This window comes from Eurosta solidaginis, chromosome 2, assembly GCF_040869045.1.
Source record: "Eurosta solidaginis isolate ZX-2024a chromosome 2, ASM4086904v1, whole genome shotgun sequence".
NCBI lineage: Eukaryota > Metazoa > Arthropoda > Insecta > Diptera > Tephritidae > Eurosta > Eurosta solidaginis.
This window is the reverse complement of record NC_090320.1, coordinates 95,071,314-95,088,065: the sequence shown is the minus strand read 5'-3', so window position 1 is coordinate 95,088,065 and position 16,752 is coordinate 95,071,314. Positions and strand designations below refer to the sequence as shown.

The 16,752-nt window shown below is 44.0% G+C and overlaps 1 protein-coding gene across 1 annotated transcript in view; it reads left to right on the top strand.

Moving 5' to 3' along the window:
• The window catches only part of TM9SF4 (transmembrane 9 superfamily protein member 4), an 884,035-nt gene that overhangs the window by 751,069 nt on the left and 116,214 nt on the right, over nt 1-16,752 (top strand). The gene's annotated exons all lie outside the window — the stretch shown is intronic.

The window sequence follows — 16,752 nt, the reverse complement described above, 5'->3', positions numbered from 1 at the left end:
GGAAAATATATAATTGAGAATTTCTACGCATCCGACATTTGCTAACACGCCATGAATGACTTGCAAAATTCCGAAATTGCCCTTGTTAGTGATGCACCTCCGCTTATTGGTGCAAGCAGCAGTAATTCGCAATCGCATGTTACGGGGGGCAATTTATCAATTGGAACACCTGCTACCACAATACCGGCGAGTGTTCCGGGAGTATTTTCCACGAATATTGCTTACCAAATCTCACCATACACCTCGCTACATGCCGGGCTCGGAAGCTTGGATGTACCCACAAATCAACAGCCATGTTATACTAGCACACATATGATGCATAACCAAGTTTCTCTTTATAATGATGTACCGTCTTATGCTGGTCAACCTCAGCTAAACTCAACGTTTGCTCACCCTTTTGGGTGCGTGTACGGTCAGAAACTAATGATGCCCTCCACCATTCACCTTGCCACTGCTACATTGCGCATGCTTTTCGGGCTACCCGATGTAATCCACGATACACTCCAGCACAAGTTGAGACAAATGCAAACAGTAATTCTGATCGGTTGCACACTTTAATCGATCTCGCTCTGGCCGTTCAAAATTATAGGGCAACGATGCAGGCGTTGGGTCTTACCGACTATCTCAATGATCCAATGTTGATAAATGAGTTGCTGGCCAAACTTCCAGGGGATATGAAACTAGATTGGGGTCGCCGTCGAATGACTACAGCTCGCGTCGACATTATAGCATTTGATGATTAGCTTTTCGGCCTAGCATCGTGCGCCAGCCAAGTGACACCACTTAGTTCTCCCACTTATACAACTGGGAATAAAAAGCGGGACGAAGGGGCAACAAAGGAAGAGGTCTCATTCACGACAGTAATTCTAAAGGCCATGATAGAACAAAACCTCCCTGCCATTTGTGCGGCACCGACAATAATCTCTCCGATTGTCAAGACTTCAAAGCAAAGAGCAGAAATGAACGTTGGCAGGTGGTGAAAAACAAAAAACTATGCATCCGTTGCTTCGAAACGCATTTGCTTCGGCGCTATGCATCCAAGAAGGAGTGCGGAATTGACGGTTGTAGAATGGCCCACAACCAATTATTACATATTCGATCATCTGCAGCTGACAACAGCAAGGTGAACAATAATGACGAGCCCACAGTCCTATTCCATCAGCGTAAATTCAAGGAAGCAATCTTTCGCTACATTCCGTTGACTCTTTATGGACCGAAATCAACTTTAGAGACGTTTGCCCTCATTGATGAAGGAGCATCATGCACACTGATGGACAATAGCTTGGTCGAGCACTTGGGGCTCGACGGTCCCAGCGAAGAACTTTGTTTGAGATGGACAGGCGATATCACTCAACAAGAGGCCAACTCGAAGTTTGTAGGTTGCGAAATATCTTGCAGAGGAGAAAACTCAACACGATACTGTATGCGTAACGTGCGCACCATCACTAACCTAGAGCTACCGCAACAATCTCTAAACGCCGAAGAGTTGGCAGAGCACCATCACGTGAGACCACGTTTGTTGATAGGTTTGGATAACACATCTCTCTATTCCGATAGAAGTACACGAAGTCGAGGATGATAATCTAGTAGCTGCGCGTTGCAAGTTAGGCTGATCGGTATAAGGCCATAAAAATTCCGATCATCCATTAGAGGAGAGTTAGTTGCACGTATGCCCATGTACGCGTGATAATCAAGTGGACAGCTTGATGAGAATATATTTTTCCATAGAATCGATAGGTACCAGTCCCACCGTCAAACCGCTCAGGTCAAAGGCAGACGAACGCGCATATACCATAATGCAGAATACAGTCAAATATAAACCATACGAAAAGAAGTGAGAAACTGGCCTCTTATGGAGATACGACAAAAGTGATTTACACGACTCCTTCCAAATGGCTTATCATCGACTTCAATGTCTTGAAAGAAAGATGGAAAAGTGCGCTGTGTTGAAAGAATTCGTCATTGAGAAAATGAATAACTACATCGACAAAGGGTACGTACAAAAGCTGTCCGCCGACGAAGTCAATAAAGGAGGTAAGTCCTGGTTCATACCGATGTTCACCGTCATGAATGTTAACAAAAAATAAGAGACGAATCGTATGGGATGCGGCGGCCAAGGTGCAAAATACAAGCCTGAACGACGTACTTCTTACAGGCCCTGACCTCTTACGATCGATAGTGGGTGTTTTAATGCGGTTTCGCGAACGACCGGGGGCTATATGCGGGGACATCCGTCAAATGTTCCACCAAATACATGTGAGGAAAGAGGACCAGGTGGCGCAACAGTTTCTTTGGAGGGATGGCGATACCAGCCGGCTACCTGATGTATTCACTATGACCGTGATGACGTTTGGAGCGTCCTGCTCCCCATCTTTAACCAACTATATAAAAGACAAAAATGCGCAACTTTTCGAGAAAGAGCTTCCTCAAGCAGTGGCAGCAATCGTTCAAAATACATTTGTAGACGATTGGCTGCATAGCGTAGACGACGAAGATGAGATGATTCGCTTAGCTAATGATGTCCGCCACGTCCACGGTTAAGTTGCGGAGTTGGCTGTCAAATTCTGCGCGAGTTGTGCAGGCACTCATGGGAGGATCAGAGTCCATAAACAAGTGCTTCGACGAGCCAGGTTCGAAATTCCAAAAGGTTCTCGGCATGTGGTGGCTGCCGAACAGTGACGAGTTAACCTTCAAACATAATTTCAAGCCGGATGTTTTTGATGAATCAAGCATACCAACGAAGAGGCAAATGCTCCGAGTGGTGATGACGATATTCAATCCCTTGGGTCTGTTAGGCTTTTTTGTGATCGAGGCCAAGGTAGTTCTGCAAGATGTTTGGCGGTCAGGGATGAGCCCGTGCATAACAAAGAACGATTGGCGTGGTGGCAGTGGGTGCGTAAGCTGAAATACATTAACGACATTCGAATTCCACGCTGCTATATCTTGGCGAGCCGTAGTGACGATAATCAGCTGCACGTTTTTGTAGACGCCGGTATATCAGCATATGCGGCTGTAGCATTCCTGCGTTCCAACGTAATCGGCGAAGTTCAGTGCAGCGTAGTAGCATCAAAAACCAGAGTCGCCCCATTGAAGCCGCTGTCTGTTAGGGGGCTTGAGCTGGGTGGCTGCAGTTCTTGGGCTTCCACTCGCTAAATTTATACAACAAGAGATCTCTCTTCATATTGGCCGCCGGATAAGATCTGTCACCAAAAAGTTCCACCAATTTGTGGCCGTACGCGTCGGCGAAATCTTAGAAGAATCACAAGTCAACGAATGGCGGTGGGGCCATCAAAGCACAACGTCGTGGACGACACCACTAAGTGGAATCCCAAACGCGACGTTAACAGAGCCGACAGATGGTTTACGGGACCGTAGTCTCTGAGACTACGGGACACCTCCTAGCACACATCCGAAATACAACAATCGCAATCCACCCTTGAAACGATACAGCGCATAGCAGCAGGCATCTCGGTTGAAGAGGGTGCATCACCAGATCCCAAAGGATTCAGAAAATGGGAGAAACTACGTTCAGCACAGATGTGCGTTCTCTGTTTTCTTCGATCGACTATAAGAGCTCCAATTAAAAGCCCTATAACTCAGGTGCTGCTGTACGATACGACTTGCACAAGTGCCGAGCTTCTGATATTTCGCATGTGCCAGAGCGAATGTTACAGCGAAGAACTCAATCAACTGAGAACCGGCGGGGTTAGTCGTAAGAGCTCAATTTACAAACTTTCTCCATTCACAGACAAGTACGGTCTGCTGCGCATAAAGGGACGAATCGACAAAGCAAGGGGAGTGCCATCAGCTCTAAAACAGCCGATAATTCTCCCGCGGCATCACAGCGTTACCACCGCAAATTCCATCACCATCAAAACGAGATAGTGGTAAATGAGATGAGGCAGCGGTTCTGCATTCCGGGATTACGTGCATTAGTGAGAGCGGTTGCAAAGGTCTGTCAACAATGTCGCAACCAACGGGCCACGCCAAATCAATCTGAAATGGGCAAACTTCCCGTAGATCGCCTTGCAGCATTTACTCACCCTTTCGCATACACAGGGGTCGACTATTTTCGACCCTTTGGCGTGCTGGCAGGAAGAAGGCATGAGAAACGGTGTGGCGTTGTATTTACGTGTATGACGACTCGAGCCGTTCACATTGAGCTTGCGCCATCACTCTCGACTGACTCATTTCTCCTCATTTTGAAATTGTTCATTGCCAGAAGAGGCGTTCTCAGGCGAATTCTGTCCTACAACGGGACCAATTTTTGAGGCGTCAGTCGAATACTGGCGGAAAGGATGGAGAAAATATCGTCTGGCGCTACTATGCAAAAATATCCTGAAATCGAGTGGTCCTTTATACCACCAGCAGCGCCACACATGGGTGGGGCATGGGAGCACATGGTTCGCTCGGTGAAATCAGTTTTGATGGACATATTACCAAAAGGTGGTTTGCGCGAAGAAGTACTGAGAGCTGCCCTAGCCAACGTTGAGAGCATCATCAACATGCGACCACTAACATATATTCCGCTCGTCTCACACAAGCGGCATAAGAGAAGAGGATGACATCGACGTCGGTCTTCCTACACAGCTGAACGAAAGCTTTCGCAATGCCGGCGACTTAGCGGACCGATTTTGGAGAAGATGGCTCCGCGAATACTTACCGGCTCTCACCAGATGCGCAAAATGGTTCGATAACCCCGAAGTACCAATCGCTGTAGATGACATCGTCATAATCGTAGATGAGAACACAAAACGGAACTCACGGGTAAGAGGAAGGGTACTAGATGTCATACGCAGCGCAGACGGACAAGTCAGGAGTGCAGTGGTCAAAACCTCCAGCAGCTTGGTCACCCGCCCAGTGATGAAACTTGCGCGCCTCGATCTGATATCGGTGAACCCCACACCAGAGCATTAAGTTCACCGAAGGGGTAATGTTAGCACGCAACAAATCGGTACGCCCTTGAGTACCTAAAGTTACAAATTTATTCTACTTCAAAATGCAACTTTGTGGCTGTATTTCAAGTAAATCGCCTTCACGAGTACAACTGGCGTTAAGGCATTGCATTGGAGCCTTTGCCTTTTCCCTTTCTTTTCGTTGGCGGTGTTGAACAAGGAGGACAAGCAGCACAAGTATTTTAGCGACCACGATTACAATCAAACAGAATTATAATCGTATAATTGTAATATAAGTTAATCATTTCCTTTGTACAAAATTTCACCTGAATTAAATGAATTTTACAAGGTAATACAGCTTAAAATACGTGTTATTTTCCCACCCGCCAAAACTAAGTATTATACCGCACGCACTATAAAGTTTTGCGCACCACAATTATTCTGTTTATTTAAATTTGTTTTTATTATTATTTTTTTTTTTGTTGTCTTCACTTTACTATTTAGTTTTCACTACGCATTTGCTGGTCCGACAACGAGGCGATTTAGATTACTTCTGAATTGCGGTTTGCGTTTAACGCCGATATGGCGTTAAAAAAAATCACGCCATTAGAGCGACTGCGCACTGGAAAACCGCAGTTATGTGGCCTGTTTTTACTGTGGCTGTTACCAAGGATGGTACTTTCCCACCATAGTACCTTTTTCCATTTACTACTATAGTAGTATATAGTCGGATTATACCCAATATCCTTCCTTAGCAAAACAAAATTTTTCCCGGAGGCTCAAAGGAAAACAGTTTCGAGAGCTATATTTTAGGTTGCCAATTACATGAAGCAACCCAGTGGGTTACGAAAAATCCCCTTTACGTTTCCATATCCGTTTTTGCCTTGAAATCAGTTTTAAACTCAGTTTAATTTTTTTTTTAGAAGAGAGATTGAGCTTTTTGGTACTCGAATGAAAACTATTTTTATAGAAATGTTGCCGATAGACGGTTTTGCTCAAAAAAAAATTAAAAACGGGAATTAATAATGTTGGAGCTAAGTTTTAAGTTAATGTCACTATCAAAAGAAACTTATATTTTATTAAAATTGCTGATGGAAGAATAAAAGGCTGCTATATGAAGTTTTTTTGTTTACTTTAGAAAAAAAAATGTTAGATCGAATTAAATGACCAGCGTTGCATTTATTAATAAAAATGGACATCTTTTATAAAAAAAAATTGTTTTTGCCCGTCAAATTTTTACTGGAATTTTACTATGACAAGCTAAGAAATACAAAAGGTACTATTTTTAATGAGTTCCATACTATTTTGAAGTATCGCGCGCTACCCTACTTTTGGTGACAAGTTCCATCACGGCGCCCACGCTTCACATTCACGATCCGTTATTCAGCGAATATTCTAGTGCGGTGTGTTCGCGTGCAGCTCGAACTACCCAAGTACAGTCAGCCTTTAAATTAATAGCTATGTATATCCACTATGTCGTCTCTACCGAAATGTGTTTATCGCTCCGCTATTTTCTCCCTGATATGCTATATAGAGTCTAGTCAATTAAAACTATGCATAACATCAATTCCCATCACGATTACTTTAGGGGAATTAAATTTATTAATTTTTTCCACATGCATGACAGATTGAGGTACAACTTTTTGTTTCGTAATTGCGTTTACGGACATTGTATCCAATGAACTAAATCTCCCTTTACGCAGCATATTCTTTATAAAGCAAGGTGATACTATATGAACGGATCATTCTGACAAAATTAAGCATTAGGGATATAATTTTTCTTTGTTTTCCCGCTTTTACTACTATTCGGGGAATTACGGGCTACTTGGGTATTATTCGGGCTACAAGCGAAACACCGCTTGTTTGTCTGGAACATAAAAGTGCCATCGTTGGGAATTTTCCATATCAAATGGAATTCTGGTGCTGTCATCCGCTCGAAATTGTGTTAACCACCCCAGGCAGGCATGAGTTAAGTGTGAATCTCCCAAGTGGACCATAACAAACCTGCTTCGCTTTGAAGACCTGGCGATGAAGCGAACAGGAAACCAGTTCCCCTGTGGGAGGCCACTTCCAAGAACCTCCAAGATCAGTTAACGTGGGGCACGACTCACCCCTAAGATAAGAATCTCAAAGTTCCAGCACGAAGCTAGCCGGGCAACAAAGTTCCATCAAAAAAAATCAAGTCAAATAGTGAATTAATTTTGTTTCTTAGTTTAAAAGGCTTTGCGGCAATTAGACATTTGTTATGTAGAACTCGTCAAAACTCCGCATGGTTCTAGTGGTTATCGCCCCCACAGAAAGGCCAAAACAAAAAACTATATGTGTGTAGACATTTTAATAAACGAGAACTCGTCCAAACTCCGTAAGGCTAGTCCAACCCAAGTTTGGATTGCCAGGTTGTTCACAGCTCTCGGTGAGAACGCTTGTGAACGCCCTATGAAATCGTTGCTCGGGGAGAATACTGAGCGAGATGTCCCCGACCACCAAAACGCCCACACAGGGTAAAAAAAAATCAAATTTGTAGTTTTAACAAAAATCAGTTTGTAAATTTAGCAAAAAAAAACGTCCTTATTGGTTTATTGTGGACGAATATCAGAAGCATGGAAGCGACCTATCAATTTCCCGTTTAGGTCCTCGAGATCATACAATGCATTGCCTACTTCTCGGAGCACTCGACACTTAAGGTATTTGGGCAGGAATTTGGCGCTAATGTCCTGTTCAAAGCAAAGTTCTTTCGGAAAACTTCCTGACCTTCCTTGTAGTTGACTTGCCTAGAGCGCTTGTTATATGTGTTTATTCCCCTATCCTTTGCCTGGTCTAAATTTCTACGGATTTGCTCACGAAAAATTTTTCCCGGCTCTATTTGCTATGGTAACCTGGTCTTCCCTAAAGCTGTCGAGTTTCTCTAAAATATTGTACGCTGAGGCATGTTGAACCATGTTTTGACCATATAATGCAAAGTATGGAGAGCACTGAATCGCCGTATGAAAGTCGCTCCTCAAAAATGTTAAGATATCTGGTATATGCTTATCCGAATCGGTATGGTCTGGTTTATCCTTCAGGAAAATTCTTATTTTAGAAACAATTTCTATATTAACTCGCTCTGAGGCGTTCGCTTAAGGAGAATATAACCCCGTCTTCACGTGTGTCATCCCATAATTTTTTAAAAATTGTTTCATTTCCTTCGCGATAACTGCTTACCATTGTCAATATGTATAACTCAGGGACCCCTACAGCTGGAAAAATTTCTGAAGCGAAGTAATTTATGCCGTTAACAGTTGTGGCTCTCTGTATTAGCTTTAGCCAAACATACTTTGCAAAATGGTCCAGAACTATGAAAAGGAATTGATTTCGCCGTTTGGATCGCCGATAAGGCCCTAGAAAATCGGAATATAATCGCTGAAATGGCCTATCGGATGCAAAGGTACTCCCTATAGGTGGTCTCGACTGTTGATTAGTGTGTTATACAGATTTGCAGGTGTCACAACGCTGGACGTAGTCCTGACGTCCTTAGCCTGCTGTGGCCAGAAGTATTTTTGCCTAACGCGTTCCAGGATTTTCTGCCACCCACCATGGTAACTCTGGTTGGCGTCATGTACCAATCTCACGGCTTCCTCCGTCAGCCCCTTCGGCAACCACAAACGCCATAGCGAGTCTTCTTCACCTTCCACCCCCTTCTCAAATTTAACCGTCTTGAAAATGACACCATCCACCACTCGTAAGTCCGGGAGTGACTCCTCGTTTTCAGTGACGGTCCTAATCAAATCTAGGTATTTGTTACTGTTAAATTCAGGGGAGACTAAATCTATTTCCCCGGGTGTGGTAGTGAAAGTCAACTCGTCGGCATCAAACTGTGAAAGCGCATCGGGTACTACATTCAGGGTGCCTTTGCGATGTTCCATTCTAAAGTCGTATCTTTGCAGCAGAAGCGACCACCTCCCCAACCGCCCCAACCTCCCGCTCGGGTCCTTTTGCGTCATCAACCTCTTGAGACTGTAGTGGCCCGTGATAATCCGAAACGGTAATCCTCCAATATAGAGTCGGAAACGCTTCACGCTGACTATGGCGGCGAGACATTCCACCTCGGTTACTGTATAATTGCGTTGAGCATTATTCAGCTTTTTCGAAAAGAACGCGATTGGATGCTCAGCGCCCTCATCATCGACCTGGAACAACACCCCGCCAACACATATTTTGGAAGCGTCGCATTGGATTACAAACTCTTTGGAAAAATCGGTTTGGGCCAAGACAGGAGCGGAACTCAAGGCTACTTTAAGTTTTTCGAAGGCCTCCATTGTTTCAGCAGTAAGTTTGAAAGGGCCTGATGACTTACGAAGGCAGTCGGTCAATGGACCGCCAAGTCAGCAAAATTGGTAATAAATGCCCTGTACCAATTTGCCATGCCCACAAACCTACGCACCTGCCGAGGGGATTTAGGGATCGGAAAGTTTAGCATAGCTTCTATTTTCCCTGGATCCACTTTCAAGCACCCGCTGCCTATCAATTACCTTAAATATCAAATTTCCTTCTGACAAAATTTTCTTTTCTTTACGTTCATTGTTAGACCTGCGTCTGTCAAACACTTTGCCACTTCCGCCAGCAACTTCAGGTGGTCCTAAAAGTTCGTACTGCATACCATCAGGTCGCCCAGGTAGACGAACACATTCTCCCGCAGACGCGAAGGGATTGCCTTGTCCATCAGTCTACTCATAGTCTGCGGTCCATTGCACAGAACAAAGTGCATTACCTTGAAGTGGTACAGAGGCCTCCCCGGAACCGCGAATGCTCTTTTTTCCTTGGAGGACTCTGTCAATTTGATCTGAAAGAACGCGTCCTACAGATCAATGCCATTAATAAATTGCGTATCTTTCAGTCTGCTCAATAGGCCGTTAATGTGAGGCAGCGGGTATGAGTCTTTCTTAGATACCGGGTTGACCTTTCTGGAATCTATGCACGTCCTAACTTTACCTGGTTTCCGGACCAGTACCACAGGGCTACACCACGGAGAGTTCGATTCCTCGATAACTCCCATTTCGAGTAGCCTCTCTATCTCGCTGAAAGCTTCGGCTTGCCCCGTAGGCGAAAGAGGGAAATGTTTTCTTTTTATAGGAGCCGCATCACCAGTGTCAATGTGATGCTCCACTAACTTCCTTTTCCCCAGACCTAACTTTTCAAATGAAGGAAACGCCTCTATGACCTTCTGTAAATCTCTCCTCTGGGTTGGTGACAGATCATGTAGATTAAGTTCTTCCTCTTTTTTCATTTCTAGCCTCTAGGCACTCTACACTTGGGAATATTTCGGGAGATAACGCAAATGCTCTCCAAAAATCAACCCCGAAGTAAGCTTCTTGGAGAAGCGAGGGAACAAAGTAAAAACGAATAACCTTAGTGGTATGTTTGAAGGTGATCGGCAAAGATATCGCGCCTAAGAATTTCTGCTTGTTGTCACCCGCGGTGTATATGAACGCATGTAGGGGATGATAATCGAAGCCGTTATCTTTTAGGAATTCTTCACAATTCTTCCCCAAGATGGAGACGTTGGCCCCCGTGTCCAGCAACCCCACAATTAAAATGTCTCTGATTTTTAGCTTAACGAGAGGCCTTTCGTCCTCCGTAAGCATTAACGTGGTGGTTTGCAGCAATCTACGCTCCTGTATTCTCCGGTGCTATCTTTTCCTGGACCTCAAAATATTCTCTGATACCGGTTGATTTTCAAAAATCGCATGTCTTACTTGCTCGTACCTATTTCCCTTTTCTTCTAGATTAAGTGGAAAATGCGTCTGGCAAGCAGCATCCCTATGCTGTCGTTGCAGAATCCTGGTCGGTTCGCCCATCGCGGATGAGGACGTTGGACTATCGGATTCGGAACAATTGGAATTATCTGTACTGTCAAGGAAAGTTACTATTACCTTTGGGTACTCCTTCGCCAGGGTACCACTAATCCTCGGAAGCTCATCACCTCCATGCAACCCTGTACCTGCGAGAGACCCACCCTCTGGTTCAGCGTACGGGAAGACGCCTCGAGCACTGGATGGTATGGGGGCTATGACACCGACCGAGGATCCCCCGTCTTCTCGCTCGGGTACTAGTATCCCTGCCTACGATGGTCCCTAGGGCATTTTGGAGTAAATACTCCTCTATGCCCACATTTAAAACAAAACGGATTCCTAATGGTTTCCTCACAGTAAATATAAGAATTCCCCATAGCCTGACAATTCCAACACTGGTTTCGTGAATAGTCCGGTTTCCTGTTGCGTCAATACTCCAACGCCTCTATCTGTGGGTCAGCTTCGCAGTCCTCGCCTTCCATCCTCATGTCTGGGGTTATCGTGCGGGCCTCGTTCACGTGACGTCCCGGGTAAGTGGTTCCCAATAACTTACTTTTTTCAGCACTTACTGTCCTCTGCGTGCTATGTCGCGTAGATCATGAAGGGCTCTCACTTTCGCGTTGAAAAGCAGCAGCGTCAGCTGATATTGGTTCTCTTAGGCGCGCATTTAAGGAGACTATGTCCGTGTGGAACACGTCATAGGACTCACTTAGCTTCTGCTTACGCATGGAGATCTCCATCATAATCTCGTGGTCACTTTTCAGGGTACCGAATTCTCTCTTTAATGAATAGCACAAAAATGCATAAGTCGCGTTTGGGTTTTGTTTCGTAAACCACTCTTCGGCCCGCCCAGAAAGGAATAGGTGGAAACTAGCCATTATTTGGTCGTCAGAGCATTGTGTACGCTCACACAGGGTGTTTAGCTTAAACAGAAAATCCGCAACGCTCCCAGTGCCATCGAACGATATTTTCCACTCCTGGGGATTTTACTACTATGCTGTTCGGAGCAGGGTTCATTGGGGTTACAACCGCTGGGAGTGGGTTACGTTCCGTTCTAATCGCGTTCCTGTTAAAATTCATCGATTGTTGTGCATACTGAAGAGCTGCGTTGAACTGGTCCATGTTGTTTCGGATCGTCCCCATCTCTCTCATTTCTTCCTGCGAGGTCCGGAAAAGTTGGTGTAACATTTCCACTCACGAGGAGATTCGGCGCGGATCCCCGAGTTATGCGCCCTATCGTTTGCAGCTTCTCCAAACTTCCCATGATTTAACGGCAAAGCACTAGCTCCATCCAGTGCGTATGTCGACACATTGGTCATTAACCCCGAGGTATTATGTGCATTTTCCAGGGGAGCGTTAAGATTGCTGGTGCTTCCCGGGCTATCCATTTTTTCATGCTGGTCATTTTGGTCCGAGCTTGCATTCGTCCCCGCTGTATCTCCATCTCGGCTACCTACTTGTGTGTGCATCAACAGGGGACTCTTAGTCTTCGAAAAACCCCCCTATTATTGCTACCCTGGTGCTGTTTCCGTCTAAAATTGTCCCCACTCCCGAACGGAGTATTCCTGGCCATTCGCCCAAACGATTGGTCATGCGACTTTATAATCAAAAAAAATTTTAACTGCTAAACTTGAGTATTGGTGTAAAAAAAACTTCTATCTAAAGCAAAACTTAAGGCAGTTAGGGGTAAAAAAAAAAGGTCAGAATTCACCCTCCTTTGCCCTATATTACCGACGATTTTCTTGAAAAAAGAAAAACAATTTTTTGCGCGAGGGAAAAAAAATTCGCGAGAATAAATACAATCATTGTTTATTCGATAATCGTATCGAATAAAAAAAAAATTCAAAAAGCTGGAAACAAAGTGGTTATTGAAATATACGTGTTATAAAAGCAAAAAAACAAACAGTATAGGTTTCGCAAAGCTACTCGTGTATTTAGTTGTTAATGGGAATGCTGACATGCCATCATTAGAAGGCACTGGCATATAGGAAAAAATTTTGTTACAAAAAAATTTCACTCATAGTTGTCCCTAGTGCACCCAACCGCAGCGCAAGAGGAGGTCTTAGGGACCCGCCTCTGGGACTGGTTGGGGCCACTAGGGTCAGTTCCAGACACACACAGTTTAGTCCCAGCACACCCAGCTGCAACGCGAGGGCGATCTCCAGGGGCTCACCTCTGGGACAGGCTGGGGGTGTTGGTGCCTCCCGTCCACTCAAACTGGACAGCCCTCCTGACTCCGCCGCAATGGACGGAGCGGTTTCAAAAGCCGCTCCCCAGACTGGTGGGACAGGAAAAGGTGCCGCTTTGCATCCCAGCTCAATCCGTCGCGATCCAGGTGGTATTCAAGGCTACCACCTGAGACGTGGGATGAGCTGGGGTCCTTGTAACACACACTCACATACTCATACCAGACAACACCAATTCGGTAAAAGAGAATTGAAAAAAATTATAAAATTTAACTATAAAAAAATCAAACACAATTAGCGGACATAAATATTACCAAAGCCGATTAATGGACAACATCCGCAAACTCAAAACCCCAAATCTACAAAAAAAACTAAGTGCGTGCAGCACTGCCTCACCGGGGAAATACAAAATCCGGAGGACACGACGTTCAGTCTCGTGGAACCCTCAGCTACTGCCCCCGATGACCACTCCGGAAACCTGATCCGTCCAACGATCCCACCGCAACGCAGGTGGTTGCTCCCGCAGCTGCTTACCTAGGACTGGTGGGATGGTCAACTTCACAAGTAAATTATTTTCTATGGGAGCAGCAAGGAAGGCAGTCGGCATGATCTAGTGGTGCTCTGTGGCTAGTCATGTTGGCTGGGCGGGGTTCTTGCCAACCCTGCTGTCCTGCGCCATAATCAGAAAAAAACCTATCATGCCTTTAAAAAAAATCGTCAAAAAGCACAGAACTCATTCAAAACGCTTAAAGTTCAAAAGAAAACGACATCCGACCGAACCGGATGCCACGGATAGGCCGTTACAACATTCAAATTCAAAACTTCAAAAAAAAAAAAACTAAACGCAAAAAAAATTACCGAACCGGAAATGACCGGCTACCAAACGCAGAAAGTCAGAATGAAAAAAAGCTGAAAAGTAGAAAGGGGGAAAACAACAAAAGCCGAATATATATAGGGGGCGCCGCGGGTGTTGTTGCGACGCCCGGCGCTTGACCCACCCTCATCCATGGCCATCGACGCACCTAATTCTCGATGGCCCCTTACCTAAATTCCATATGTGCCTTCTAAATCAAAAAAATAACCAGCATTCCCATTTTATATAAAATTTATTCAATATACATTACTAAGACAGAGGTATAATAGAAATAGAAAAATATTGAAATATTTTCTTTTATTTATAAGTTATCCTAACTAATGATTTTATATTTTGGTGCTTTACGCACTTTTATTAAATGAAAAAAAAGTCTCAAAATAATTCAATAAAATTGAAAAATATCCTCAAAATTGCTGGTAAGTATAAATATGCAGAAGGCTCAAAAGAAATATAAAGCCATATCAGATGTTTAGGTTAACTACCGAATGCAAAACTAATAAAACCAAAAAAATGTAATTTATTTTACTGTGGCTGCCACCAGTGATCGGAATTTGCCACCATAGTGCCTTTTCCCATTTACTACTATAGTAGTATATAGTCGGATTATACCCAATATCCTCCCTTAGCAAAACAAAAGTTTTCCCGGAGACCCAAAAGAAAACAGTTTCGAGAGCTATATTTTAGGTTGCCAATTACATGAAGTAACGAAAAATCCCCTTTACGTTTCCATATCCGTTTTTGCCTTGAAATCAGTTTTAAACTCAGTTAAATTTTTTTTTTAGAAGGGAGATTGAGCTTTTTGTCACTCGAATGAAAATTATTTTTATAGAAATGTTGCCGATAGAGGGTTTTGCTCAAAAAAAAATTAAAAACGGGAATTAGGTAATAATGTTGGAGCTAAGTTTTAGAGCTGAAGTTAATGTCACTATCAAAAGAAACTTATTTTTTATTCAAATTGCTGATGGAAGAATAAAAGGCTGCTATATGAAGTTTTATTGTTTACTTTAGAAAAAAAAATGTTAGATCGAATTAAATGACCAGCGTTGCATTTATTAATAAAAATGGACATCTTTTATAAAAAAAAATTGTTGTTGCCCGTCAAATTTTTACTGGAATTTTACTATGACAAGCTAAGAAATACAAATGGTACTATTTTTAATGAGTTCCATACTATTTTGAAGTATCGCGCGCTACCCTACTTTTGGTGACAAGTTCCATCACGGCGCCCACGCTTCACATTTTGCGATCCGTTATTCAGCGAATATTCTAGTGCAGTGTGTTCGCGTGCAGCTCGAACTATCCAAGTACAGTCAGCCTTAAATTAATAGCTATGTATATCCACTATGGCGTCTCTACCGAAATGTGTCTATCGCTCCGCTATTTTCTCCCTGATATGCTATATAGAGTCTAGTCAATTAAAACTATGCATAACATCAATTCCCATCACGATTACTTTAGGGGAATTAAATTTATTAATTTTTTTCACATGCATGACAGATTGAGGTACAACTTTTTGTTTCGTAATTGCGTTTACGGACATTGTATCCAATGAACTAAATCTCCCTTTACGCAGCATATTCTTTATAAAGCAAGGTGATACTATATGAACGGATCATTCTGACAAAATTAAGCATTAGGGATATAATTTTTCTTTGTTTTCCCGCTTTTACTACTATTCGGGGAATTACGGGCTACTTGGGTATTATTCGGGCTACAAGCGAAACACCGCTTGTTTGTCTGGAACATAAAAGTGCCGTCGTTGGGAATTTTCCATATCAAATGGAAAGTCAACTCGTCGGTATCAAACTGTGAAAGCGCATCGGGTGCTACATTCAGGGTGCCTTTGCGATGTTCCATTCTAAAGTCGTATCTTTACAGCAGAAGCGACCACCTCCCCAACCTTCCGCTCAGGTCATTTTGCGTCATCAGCCACTTGAGACTGGAGTGGCCCGTGATAATCCGAAACGGTAATCCTTCAATATAGGGTCGGAAACGCTTCACGCTGACTATGGCGGCGAGACATTCCACCTCGGTTACTGTATAATTGCGTTGAGCATTATTCAGCTTTTTCGAAAGAACGCGATTGGATGCTCAGTGCCCTCATCATCGACCTGGAACAACACCCCGCCAACACATATTTTGGAAGCGTCGCATTGGATTACAAACTCTTTGGAAAAATCGGGTTGGGCCAAGACAGGAGCGGAACTCAAGGCTACTTTAAGTTTTTCCAAGGCCTCCATTGTTTCAGCAGTAAGTTTGAAAGGGCCTGATGACTTACGAAGGCAGTCGGCCAATGGTCCTGCCAAGTTAGCAAAATTGTTAATAAATATCCTGTACCAATTTACCATGCCCACAAACCTACGCACCTGCCGAGGGGATTTAGGGATCGGAAAGTTTCGCATACCTTCTATTTTCCCTGGATCAACTTTCAAGCACCCGCTGCCTATCAATTACCCTAAATATCAAATTTCCTTCTGACAAAATTTTCTTTTCTTTACGTTCATTGTCAGACCTGCGTCTGTCAAACACTTTGCCACTTCCGCCAGCAACTTCAGGTGGTCCTAAAAGTTCGTACTGCATACCATCAGGTCGCCCATGTAGACGAACACATTCTCCCGCAGACGCGAAGGGATTGCCTTGTCCATCAGTCTACTCCATTGCACAGAACAAAGTCCATTACCTTGAAGTGGTACAGAGGCCTCCCCGGAACCGCGAATGCTCTTTTTCCTTGGAGGACTCCGTCAATTTGATCTGAAAGATCGCGTCCTACAGATCAATGCCATTAATAAAGTACGTATCCTTCAGTCTGCTCAATAGGCCGTTAGTGTGGGGCAGCGGGTATGAGTCTTTCTTAGCTACCGGGTTGACCTTTCTGGAATCTATGCACATCCTAACTTTACCTGGTTTCCGGACCAGTACCACAGGGCTACACCACGGAGAGTTCGATTCCTCGATACCTCCCATTTCGA